Raw genomic sequence first — 13,016 nt, 5'->3', positions numbered from 1 at the left:
TCTTTAAAACTATTTTTCCACTGACTTGGTATCCAATCCACAGATTTTTTTTTTTTTAATACACTGGGGTTTCTGGAACCACACTGCATGGGCAGGAGGTCTGGTCTAGAGGGTAGAGCCTCTGTTTGCCTGAAGATAACATCCGCAGGTCGCCAGTTTGAGGCCAATAGCACTGTGAATGGTGAGACCTTGAAGCAGCTGACAAGCTGAGCCAAGTTATTCCACCTGCTCTTTGGTGTGAGCAAAGAAGCGTCTTGGCTGCCCTCCATGTGAGAGATGAAGGAGCTGCTTGTCAGCTTGGGAGGAAATCGGAGGCTAGAATCCAATACCAGATTAAAAAGATCCATCTGAAATGTTGTGGTTCTTAAAAGATAGAACCTTTCTTCGATTGTAAAAATCCCTATGGGGATTTAGAACAGCCTGCCTTTGTAAAGCACCTTGAATAAAGTCTGAGGAGAAATCTGATGACCAAGAAAGGCGGTATATAAATACATGTATTATTATTATTATCATCATCATCATCATCATCATCATCATCATCATCCTCAAACCTGGGAGCAAGCCCCTTGGACTATAATGGGGCTTACTTCTGAGTAGACATTTATAGGATTGGGCTCCCAGGCATTTATTAGCCCCCAATTTAAGAGTGGACAACCTGATCTTAATGGGCTATACGTCTTTCAAATTTCACTGAGTAATGAAACTAAGTAATGACAGGGTTTCTGTCCAGAGACAGAAACCCTGGAGTGGAAATTTCACATATGAGCATTCATCCTTTGGTGACTGCAACAAACAGTGGCTTGTGAAATGGCCATGTGAAACAGTCATCAGAGATTAAACACCACAGAACTGTTTTATCATCAAACCATCACCTCAAACACAATACTTTCTCAGTTGAGGCAGTGCTCAGCTGCTCATCATCTCTTGAGGAATAACGTGGGGAGATACTCAATGGTGTGCATGCACATATAAATCAGTGCAGAGAGAGAAAACTGCTCCAGGGGTAAGGTATTTGTCATGTCAGGTGAGAAAGGTTGGTAATCTCTGTTCCCAGAGTTGTTCTAAGAACAGCTCACAGCAAATTCTAGGTGAAATTGGGGACAAAGAAGTTCCCCCAAAGTGCTTGGTAACACCAAGCCCACCTAGGATTGTCAGTGTAGAAAGGCCTCACAGCCCGATCCTAAGCTGGCTCCTAACAGCAGAATGGGCATGTGCACAGTCCCAAGCATGCCTGTAAAGCACTTTGTGACAGCAAAGAGGCCTCCACTGGTGCTAGAGCTGCACTTGCTGACCAGGGTAAGTAAACCACTCAGCAATGGGGAGATGGGGGGAGAGCGGAATGGGAGAGGGGGCATATCAGCGTGGTGGGAGGGTGGCCTGTTTAGGTCTGGGAGGGTGGTCACATTCTATCCTCCCTCCTGTGCCTCAAAGCCCTACATAGGGCTACTCAAATCTATGCCAGTGTGTGGCATAGGGGCTGCTGGGACCCAACACTGGGTAAGGGAACCAATGTTGTATTATCCGCTAGGAGTCCTGTGCCTGCCTCCCTGGCCATGTGGGATATAGTGGTGGCCATTTTGGCACCACTGTCCCTCTGGTTGGCAGCCTGGTTAGGACTGGGCTGTCAGGCATTTAAAAAATCTGTGAAGTCAGCTGGATGGTAAGGGCTGGGCTGGGCAGCCCAGATGCCTACTTAGTCCAGGTTGAATTTGCTAAAGCATGCACATTTTACAAATCAATGGCCACATAGCATTACCTCTCACTCCCCAGTGCAAGACTCCCTGCAAAGAACTGCTAATAGGCCAAAGTAAGTCATGCTGACAGAGCAGACTACATTGCCTTAATGAGAAGAAATGTTTCATTTTATCAAATTAGTGTGTCAATTAGCAAGTAAGTGAGAAATATGGTAGAGCTTTGAGTTCAAGATCTGTTTCTCTCCTTTATTTGTGCATCTTGCTTGCTGTTGAGCAACTATAGATTGGGTACAATTAGGCTCCTCTCCTGGTTTTTTCTGTAATTTTGCATATGGCTAAACATATGCCATTAAAAAGTGTGTGCACACAGACAGAAAACAACTTTTGCACCCCCTGCACAACAGCCAGGTGAGGACCATGCTTCTCTTAGCACAGGGTAACAATGGACACCACACTGGACAAACCTAGCAGTTAAATTCAAGTCTCACATATTTTGGTCTTGTTACAGAAAGCAACTTTGATGTTAGGACAGGAAATCTAGGCAGAAGTGCCCCAATTTGACATGAAGATTCCTTTTTTCCCCATCCGTGTCATAGGCCTAAGCACAGGTGTGGTGTGATGTACAGTGTCAAAGAGGTTTTCTGAAGCTGCCCAAAGGTTGAAGTTAACCAGAATCCTAAAGAGATTCTAGAAGATAGGAACAGAATATCAGTAGACAGGTGGATGAAAAATCTAGGACTGACAGTTCTTCTCAGAACAGAACCATGCACTTCCACCTATCTCAAATTTTATTTAATTGGGTTTGCTGTGCCAGTCTGAGCATGGTAATGGCTGTAGCATCCCTTCCAGTCTTCGAAGGAATCAGAGCTTCAAAGAAGCATTGCTATTTCTTGTCGTGGGAGAATTTTGTATATCTTGAAACCCTAGCACATGCCCCAGTCTTCACCTAATTCAGTCTGTAACTATTTTGTTCATATTAAGGCTGGAAAAATAAGCTACGTTTATCTGAAATTCATCCCAACTGCAGGATGCAGCACACGTCCCTTTGGCACCGCTATGCTGGAAAGCACTGACATAAGGGGTTAGGATTGCGCCCTCAAATACTACTAGTTTTGAGCACTGAGTTGGTCATAATACAGAGTATTATTGATTTTTTTAAAGAAAGATTATTTCATGGTCATATCTGCAGCGTTAGTTATTGCAAAAAACTTCCGATTATATGTTCCTTTTCAGCGCTAATGACATTGATTCGTGAAAAGCATTTGATTTCCTCTTTGTAGTGTCTGAGTTTCAACTGCAAATAAATCTCCAGTTAACGAATGTGTGTCTGTGCCTATTAGCTCCATCAACAGGTAATTTGGGCTGGTTTGCTCCACTAATGTTAAAAGATTCTAGTATTTGAAGTAATGCTATTAGCAGTTGATTAAGCAGATTGACTAGCTTAACAGGAATGGTACTTGAAAAATAAGTGTTGGTAAAATGATTCAAATGAGGCAATTTGTAATTACTAATTATTCTATAGCACAGGAAAATCATACTATGGAGTAAGAATTTAAAAATAAGTCTTCTCTCCCCATCCATCTACCTGCCTAGCAACATGGGAATTGCATGCTAGTAATGCTGAGAAATGTTACAATCACATGGTCAGGGCTGACTACATGCATCTTCCCAACCTGATAGACACTCCACTCACATGGCTGTGATATTCACACATACTTCCCAGCAGTGCGTATGTGTAAACATGTGTAAAAGAGTGAATAGGGGGGGATGTATTCCAAATCTTTTCATTATGCTGTGATGATAGGAACTGTCTTTGTCAGATGTTATATGAATGTGTGGAGAGGTGACTGGGAACATGCATGCCCAAACTCCAGATATTCATTATAAAATCTGAAAAATGGGCTCTTTCTCCTGCTTTTTTAGAATTCTTGATTGCAGAGACAGCCCTTCATGTGTCCAGTTGTTCATGTAGGAGGCTTTGATGCACATAAGGAGATGGGTTGATGAGATCCCATGTGCCTCCTCCACATATTCATGTAAATCGCCTTGAGTCCCTCCGGGGAGAAGGGCGGGGTAGAAATGAAGTTAATAAATAAATAATAAATAAATCTGGTGTGTGTGTGTGTGTATGTGTGTGTGTGGGGGTGTGTGTGTTCTAAAGAGGCTTACAAGCTTTCTCAGTTCATTCTGAGATGTTCCCTACAACCACCTTATCACCTTCAAGTTTCTTTCTACGTTAATTAAAAATTGGGAGCATAGGAAGGGGAAGAGGCAGGATGGCATCAGAGGTTGGTCAGGTCAAGCATTCGCCAAGAGGTCAAGCTCATCATAAGGGCCACTTGGACAGACCAAACCCAGACCAGTGGCACTGGCAGTACTCAATGCTCCATCAGGAGGCAGATGCTTGTCCCATGGGGGATCCCAGAGTAGGGTTTTGCTCCAGGGTTCCCAGCAATCTTACACCAGCACTAGGAGGAGGTACAGTGGGTGGGCTGCTTGAAACTGCAGCTTGGTGGAGTATTGATAATATATACTGTGTCCAGGTTGCATCTAACAGAGCAAAGCAGATCACCACCTTCAGATTTGCATCACATTCCAGTGGAGGACTTGTCACATCTCCAAAGGGAAAACAGGCTACTGCTTACATTTTCACCCTGCCCATAGGTGTACACATTTGGTCCCTGTTGTGTATATGCAACAATGGGAAGAAACAGCTGAACATGAGAGAACTTCCCAACATTCAGTCCCCACCTGCAGTTTAAGTGCTTGCAGCCTATGAACAAATACTTTACACACAAGGCTGTCATTTTGTGGTATGCCACCTGTGCCCATCGCCTAATACTAGGAATGAATTCAGGGAGGAGGGACTTTGCATGGTCACAGCTTGGGAAGCAACTACTGGCCTGCCTGCACTTGTGGCCTATATTCACTCCACTGCTACTACCCCTCCTCTCATTGTACCGTATTAGAAATTAAAATAATGCTTAACTTTGATAAATTGTGAGCTAGGCTTGTAGGGAAATAGAGTTGGGAACAAATAGCTTGCTCCAGCGTGAAATTGAATCTGTTGGACTGACTCATCGAATGGTGCTTACAGAGTAACAGGAAATGGTGTGTGTGTGTGTGTGTGGGGAGGGGGTTATTACTAAACAGAAACATCAAGTGGAAATTAGGGAAGGCAGCCAGGGAGGCACTGAACACGCACCTCAACTGGTAGAAGGAAAAGCACAAAACATGTGTTTACAAATCTCCTAAGTGACGTCTGTCCCTTACAGAAACAAAAGACACAACAGACCTCAAAGAATACAGGAAAGGGACCATCAAACATAGGCCCAATTCACATATTTTTGCTGCTGCATGATAGCCACTATCAAACCACACTTCCACTTGGTCCAGCAGTTCTTGGCTGCCTTGGTAGTATACGGAAACTACAAGGGACCAGCTCGCCATGGGCAAAAAGCAGCTGTAGGAGGATGGAGCTACCTCAGAATCATGATGGAGGCAAGGGCTTAAAGATCTCTCTGCTGATCCAATTTGGACTCTCACAACTGCTGTTTATGGGAAAAATGCAAGCACACAGAGGCAAAAGTCATAATTAATGGCACAAGTAGTTTGGCCCTGAATTTTACCCATCTTGTTACCCTACACATTCAAAAACCAGCATATCCAGTAGAAGGCTGGGTGAATGTTCTCTCTGACCTGCAAGTTTGGTTGGTGCAAGTTTTTATTTTGCTGTGGGGGAGAATTAAAAGTAGACAGTGCAATCCTATGCCTGTCTCCTCAGAAATAAATCTCAGTGTGTTCCATTGAATTTACTCCCAAGAAAATGTGTATAGGATTAAAATCCTAACCCAGTGGTTTTCAAACTCTCAGGGAGTTTGAAAACCACTGTAAGTCCTTGCAGGGGCAGGGGGAACTCAGCGGCGGGATCCCCAGGATTGCACAGCTCAAGGGGCTGCACTCACAGGGGCAGGTGTGGTAGCAACAGAAGGGATTGCTTTAAAAAACCAAGGGAGTGTTTGCCAAATTCCCCCCCTCCATGATGTAGGCAATCACCGACACAAGCAAGCCTTCCCACCAAGCAAAGCATGAGATATAGCTTACAGTCCTCTCCACACTTTCCTGGGAGTGAGCCCCATTGACTACAATGGGGCTTACTTCTGAGTAGAAATGCATAGGGCTGGACTCTGAAAAGCTCAGCATTCCACCTGTGAAAGAAGCGGGACAGCTGGCAATAGGGAGGGCTCAGGAGGGGGAGGCAGGAGGGGGATTGCTTTAAAAAGCCCAGGGAGTGTTTGCCAAATCCCCCCCCCCCCATGCAGGCTCTCCTGCTCCAGTAAGCCTTCCCAAGCAAGCCTTGGGAAGCCTTGGAGAGACAGGTGAGGGTGAGCAGAGAGGTGGACTAAGAGTCCCAGAATGCTCCTGGGTAGAGGAGCTTCCATGATGGTGGCCAGGGAGGGCTGCAGCTGCAGCAGCTAGGAGGAAGTGAACCTGCAGTGCTGTTGGGACACAGAGGACCACACAGGCTTCCCAAGCAAGCTCACCATTCCAACTGTGAAAGAAGCAGGACGGCTGGCAACAGGAGGGCTGAGTACAGAGGGGAGGAATTGAGAACAGCTGCCTTAGTTTCCTTCCATCTGGAAGTGTCAGGCTGCAGCGTGTTTGCGTAACTCTATGGAATTTAGCTGAACGCATTTTTTGTTAATCACGCCAAGTCATGGAACGGAACTAACGTGGATAAATAGGCTCCACCTGTATACCCATATATAAATCCTATATATATAGAATTGATTACAAAAGTTCTTGAAAAGTACAGTTTGAAATGGGACCTATATTTCCCATCTGGTCCCCGGCCTATATCCAGCTCTACACAACCCTGCCTACATCCCAGAATGGTAAGAAGGTTCATAGACACTTCTACAGGACTTCAGTTTCTTTTTAGATGAGACATCACTGGAAACTTATTTTGACTTTTGTAATACCTCTTTTTTTTTTTTTTTTTTTTTTTTACAAATATGCTCACTAAGCATGGGAGAAGCAAACTGCAAGCAGTCTGGTAGACAGATTTACAATTCAAATTTGTAAATTTGTAAGGGAGACCTCCAGCAGCCAGATTTAGAATTTTTGGCTGCTGGAGGTCTCCTCGGGATAAGGGCAAATTTGTTCCTTTGCCATTAGGTCAGCCCCAGCAGCCACAGTCAGTCAACTTAATCTGTGTCAGTGTTATCTGGTGCAAGTCCCTGTTGATCCGTGCAGGCAGGTTAGGCCTGGGATGGGGGTTTGGATATGGCACGCACTGCCACCAATCCCCTCCCCTCCCAGCATATGCCACCAATCCAATCCCCTTCCAGGTCTAATCCCCCCCCCCGCTCCACCCACCCATCCCTCTCTCTCCCTTCCACAACCCTCTGCCCCTATGCTGGACTTACCTGGTCTGGCAGGTCTCCAGACAACCTGGCCTTCCTGCTGGCACATCGGCTCTCTGCACTGTTGCAAAGGGCTTTATGGCACTTTTACAACAGCGTGCACTGGCTGAGCGCATTGTTTCAGTAGGATCTTATAAAGTAGCATCCACTTCCAAAAGCAAGCAGCATGCTTGTGGAAGTCCCCAATGACATGACTCCTTCTTTCAGTTATTACAAAAATCAGACCTGACTTTTCTGTTGGTGACATTCCATCTCTAAACAGCTTCTGAGCAATATGCTCTTAGCTCTAAGACCTATTCGCATAGGTCCTTACTGAAGAGGAGATTCTGACCCCAAACATAATAGATGTGTGATGCTAATTGAATTTTTCTGTGTCTCAAAGGCTTAGCTGTGAGATCCGAGTTCTTTTCCTGTCATTGCACTCATGGATGACTTTCTCTAGGCATAATAACTTGACTTACCCGCCCAGGGTCCTGCCAGCACCTAAGTGAATTTAGCTCCTGTGAAATATGGACAATCTATTTGTGCCTATTATGATTTCCAGTAATCATAATAATCGGTTCTGGGTGCCAGGCAGATATGGCCAGACTCATGTTTGCATTGTTCCAGGTAAGGAATACAGCAGATGTGCTGATTTCACCTATTTGCCTTCTGGGCATTCATGTCACAACGGCTCCATTCAGATATATCTTTATCCTTAATAAATTGCTGCATGAGATGTTCCCTTCATAAGATCCTCTACTGTGCTTGCCCCCCATGCAAAGAGGACAGAACAGCCCTGAATTCTTGTGAAGTGGAGGAGAGCTTGCAGCTCTGTGAGCTGTCACTGGGGAGCCAATTTAGCTTTCTGCTGAAGCTGCAGCCCCTCTTTCCCCCATTCCCCCTCCCATGTTTGCAACAGGCATCACTTTTTTTTTCTCTGCTGTCAGGTTGTGAGCGATCTCTTGTGTATCGAAGAAAGGGGGGAAAAAACCCACTTTGCCGAGTCCAATGTCGTTAGAGGCATATACTGAACTTTACCACTGATTAAAATGAAGGGGTGGATGAAAGAGAGAAGGAAAGTGAGGGAGGGAGTGAAGAAGATACGCACGGAGCTGGGACATCACATTACGCCTGACTAGGAGTTTGGGGAAGGGTTTCTATTTGATGGGGAGGGAGCAGATACTGTCACACAGAAGCAATGGTCTTCTCTCGACTCCCAAGTGGAAATAAAGAAGGAACAAAGTGAATGTGGTTGTTTGCCTGACATAAAAAGTTTGCAGAGATGGGACAAAAATAACTTTTCTACTCTATGCAAGCACTTTTAAAACAGCTTGTCCTGCCTGCTGTCTAGTTCCTGTTAGGAATACTTGAGCTATACCATTTTTATTTATCAAATTCCACAGCTACATCTGTGTCTTGTGTTTTGTTTCTGAACTTGTATGCGTGATTTTGTGTTCTACTTTCCTAAACATGCTGCCACCTAATTTGCCATGGAATATTCACTGGCTGGTAAGAGCTCAAACACCACTTGTTACTATGCTGCTTGGCAATAATATTCTTGTGAAGGATGAATGGTGGAATTAGAGTCCCCTCATTATGTAAGCCATGAGGTGCATAGACCTTATATTAGCAGAGCTGAGGGAATTAAGCAATACTGACTTTAGGGTAGAATTTTACTGGGACAAAGAATGAACTGCAGTCATTGTTTCATAGAGACAGAAAGCAATAAGACAGGAAAAGAAGCTCAACAGGAGGTTAAACAGATGTAGGGTGATAAGCAACCAAGAAGCTCCAAGTATCAGCTCCCCCTACTGGCAGAGCCAATAATTCAAAGCAGGGGTGTCAAACATCAGGCCTGTGGGCCAGTTACAGCCTGTAGAAGCTCTTTATCTAGCCCACGATAATTGGGCTTTCTTAGCATTGACCTTTCAGCAATGCTGTTTCTGCCAAGGTTCTGGAAGGAAGAGATGGAAGGAGGCCTCAGAAGGCAAGGAATGCTATGGGAGAAGGGGCAGACCAAAAGGGGTGAGAGAAGGAGATACTGCGGAGGTACTGGGAGAGTCCATTATGCTGGCTACCTTTTCATCAGCACTTCTTCTGCCAAGATGTCATTTCACCTCTCAGCTGCAGAACTGCAAAGAGACACTGTGGCAGAAGCGGCACTGCTGAAAGGGCAGCCTACATGATAATTGGGCTCTCCCATATCTTGAAAAGATAATCAAGGTTTGCACATTTTCTCTTTTATCATTTGCAGCTAATGAGTTTGAAGGCAAGAATAAAGTGCATATTTCTGGCCATTCTCTGCTTAATGACGACACTGCCTGCTTTATGACATCACTTCCCGCCCTCAGCAGGCACCATGAATGCTATTTGGTACACTGTAAGAAATGAGTTTGACACCCCTGATTTAAAATGTTTATAACTATACAGTTGTATATCTGTGCTCAGAGTCTGTCACCTCTCCAACAAGAGGTATTGTAGGACATGCTTTGTACTTAGCAGCTCTAGCCTAGGGTCAGTCCTTGAATTCCTGTTAAACATCTCAGGAAGATGTGCTAGGAAAGAGCTGTCTGAGCCTTTGAGGGCTACTGTCTGTATTTGGGCAGACTGTATTTGTTCAGGTGGACCCTTGATCTGATTCAGTTGGAGGAAACTCCTTGTAACTCCACGTATTCTCTTTGGCCCCAGTTTTGGTGCTCACTTGTATTGAACAGGAGGCAAAATGCCAGTCTACCCATTTCTTATACTACAACCCAGACAGATTAGATCTCTTTTCTGTTGCTTGAGCGTTGGTTGTAATGCCACATTACAACCAAATGTCAAGTTTTCACAGGCATTTTGCTTCCCTGAGGTGCTTTTTCCAAGGTTCTTATGTGTGTAGTTCTGAGACAGTCTTCCATGTGATACAGTGCTCATCCAAATGTCAATGCTTTGTGCAGACTTTGATGTAGATCTACTTTGTGCACGTTGCTATGAGTGTGATTTTTTAAGCACTTGTAGTGGCTTGCAAAGAGTCCCTTCTTAGCCATGGCCTTGACACAGCATGTGGCACCACCTGCTGGAATTCAGTACCCATTGATTCAAAACAAGGGCTGTCGTATGTTGAACAGGGCCATTGCTTTCACCTTTGGTAGGTGTGCTTTGGGAGGGACGTTCCTTGGGTCAACATTTGAACATCTCTTTGGGGGGACAAGGAGGTGGAAAGAGCTTCTTTCACTGTTTGGCAATAACTCTTATATACATTATGCTGATTTCAAAGCATTTATGAATTCAGAGAGGTATTGTTATCTACTGTATAACATGAGCTTTTAATTATGAAATTACAGCCTGCCGCTATCCAGTTTCTTTTCTGTTTCAGCTGGTAGTGTTCATAGCAAAGTTTCTGGACAAAGATGAAAAAACAAACCTGGGTTGCATGTGATGCCTGCATGTCCCAGAGTCCATTCGAACTGTGCAGGACCTGCTCCATGTTTCAGGGGCCCTCAGCAAATGACCCTTGAAAGAATCAGTCTGCCACTACCACACAAAAGCTCTGGGCAGAGAGGTAGTCTCAGGGACCAGCAGTGCTCCCCTCTGCCAGCCCAGGACTTAGGCCCTTTGAGAGAAAGATTAGGCTTACAAGATGTTAATACTGTAACTGTGGCAATTGATCTCCATACCATTGTTTTTGCAATACACAATCCTCCCTAACCTCTTCTCATTCTCCTCAGTTTGAGCTCTGAAGGTGCTCCAGGTAAGTTTGGTGCTGAGTTGATATTCTAGCCAGAGCTGACATCCAAATGGGAGAATCTTGGCAGGGAGTCGAAGGAAAGGGAGAGGTTAAGTCTAAAGCAAACAGTGGCTCAGAACCTCAGGTAGCTCTGAGGGGAGATGAGAGTTCAGACTAGGTGCTGACATCAAAGCAGATTCAAATATTGCTGCAGATTCAAAAATTTGCCGCAGCTGGAGTTGAGCCAAAGTCTAGAATTTTCCAAGGATGTGAATACATGTGACAGCTCATTAGGGTGGTGCTCGCTCTGTCCCTCTCCCCAGGGAAACCTTCTTGTGCCTCCAAAGACCCTTGCCTGATTCTGTAAGTGTTGGCTCTGGCCATACTGTGGGGATGCTGACTTCACTGCATGGTCCTTAAGGCAGTCTTTAGAGTCAAAAGCAAGAGTTGGGGTGTTGGGCCCAGCCCTTGGAGATCCCTTTGTGTCGGGCAGTGTTTCTCACACATTTAACACCGGGACCCACTTTTTAGAATGAGAATCTGTCAGGACCCACCAGAAGCGATGTCATGACCAGAAGTGAAATCATCAAGCAGGAAGAGTTTTGACAATCCAAGGCTGCTATCACACTAACCCAGGAGTAAGTTCCATTTACGATGTTAAAAGAATATCCATAGTAGCTTGTTAAAAGTACAGGTCTGTAACATTTCCCCAAATGCAGTCACATACCATGGTAGCATCAATAATGCATTAAAAATAAAATATTGAAATGAATGGGGACCCATTGGAATTTGGCTTGCAACCCACCTAGTGGATCCTGACCCACAGTTTGAGAAATACTGGTGTAGGGGTTTCAGGTGAGTTGGATGTGTAAAAAATCGGAACCAAGGGAATTTCCTTCCTCTAATCAGTCTTCTTCTGTTTGTCTTCTGCCTCATCTCTGAAGCCCCATGTTCCTAGGGACTTTATTTATTTATTTATTTATTTATTTATTTATTTATTTATTTTCCACCTTTCACATGCTGAAGCAAATGCCCAAGGCACCTTACAAAGCTCCATAACAAAAGTACAAGTAACACAACAGGTAAAAAGAAAAATATCGAACAAAGCATTGAAGGAAGAAGCCCAGTGGCAGACCTCCCTGCCCTGCGCCCTAGGGCAAAGGTCTGCAATGGTGCCCACTGTGGAATGTCACCACCCTACCCACATGTAAATTGCCCCCCTCCACTCACCTGGAGGGTGAACAGAGGCTTCTGCAACTCCAGGACGCACCGGGAAAGCCTCCTGAGGCTTCCCTGCACTCTTAAACTGTGCTTCTGGCAAATCGGAAGCAGTTTCTGACCGTGTCAGGAGCCTCAATGAGGCTTCCATGCGGTCCTAGAGACAGGTGAAGCTTCACACCAGGGGCATTTGCCCCTTTCACTTAATGGCAGGTCCACCACTGAAGAAGCCCATGGCCATTTCCCATGATACAGCAGGTAAGACCGACCCTCCACTCTTCATCCCCTCCTCTTCCCTTGTGGTGACTGGATTTGTTCCAGAGGCAGACCCACAGGCACTCTCCTTGTTTCTCCTGCCTTCTCAAGGGCTATGATTTAGCCAGTACTAATTGATTGGAGAGACTAGGCATCACCAAAATAATTGTAAATAATAATTTAAATACCTTGAAATGTACTTAGCCTCCATTTTCAACAGCCATGGAGAATGGGATTTGGAAGCATGAAGAAGCATGGGGAGCAGCTGTGTGTTGCCATGGCAATGTAAGGTCCACTTAAGGAGTTTGGGATCCCTCGCTATACCTAGTTTTCCGCAAATCAATGCTTATGTGAAACAGAATGGTTTTAGGCTTAGAAACAAATCTTTGCAGGTCATCCTCATCTTCCTTCTAAGTAATAAAAATACCCTTAAGATATTTCTCTTGTATAGTTTGATTTCTGCAAAGTCATTGGCAAGCACCATGACCTCAGACCTCAAGCAGGAGCCAAGGCCCACAGCGACGGGGAACAGTCAGCCAGGGCAGGTGAGCCACTACCATTGCATGGAGGCACTAGACTCAAACCCCAAGCCTTAGTTAGACCCTGTGCCTGACAGCTAGGAGCCCTTGGATCCTAAGGCTCCTGAACAAGGACCCGAAAACACATTGTCCTCTCCAATCCCGTAACCTCATGCTCTCCTTTCACGATGGAGATGGTACAGAGTGCTTGGTC

Source organism: Tiliqua scincoides, chromosome 2, assembly GCF_035046505.1.
Source record: "Tiliqua scincoides isolate rTilSci1 chromosome 2, rTilSci1.hap2, whole genome shotgun sequence".
Taxonomy (NCBI): Eukaryota; Metazoa; Chordata; class Lepidosauria; order Squamata; family Scincidae; genus Tiliqua; species Tiliqua scincoides.
Note: the sequence above shows the minus strand (reverse complement) of the source record.